This window comes from Callorhinus ursinus, unplaced genomic scaffold (genome assembly GCF_003265705.2).
Source record: "Callorhinus ursinus isolate GAN/ISIS: 27379988/994484 unplaced genomic scaffold, GSC_fseal_2.0 scaffold1667, whole genome shotgun sequence".
Taxonomy (NCBI): Eukaryota; Metazoa; Chordata; class Mammalia; order Carnivora; family Otariidae; genus Callorhinus; species Callorhinus ursinus.
This window is the reverse complement of record NW_027398721.1, coordinates 4,930-5,273: the sequence shown is the minus strand read 5'-3', so window position 1 is coordinate 5,273 and position 344 is coordinate 4,930.

Sequence of the window (344 nt, the reverse complement as noted above, 5' to 3'; positions counted from 1 at the left end):
AGCTTCTTTGGCCACATGGTATCTTGAGTACATTTCTTCGCTTTATTGATCTACACAAATATATAATAGAGGATTCAGAATTCAAAAAATTAATTATGGTGACAGCAAAACCGATCTCCCGTGGGTAAGTCATTATGGAAATAAAGGAAGCAGCACTTTACATATGTGATGCTTGATTTAAATTCGGCCTGGTATAGAATGGAATGAAATGGGCACTAGGATGAAAGAGGAGATGGCAAAATCAGTGACCTGGAAGTGGACATCATTCCACGTGAAACCATAAAAATGAAAAAGAATGGGGGGGGGTGATTGTACCTTCTGTTCAAAAATGCATATTGTTTCTG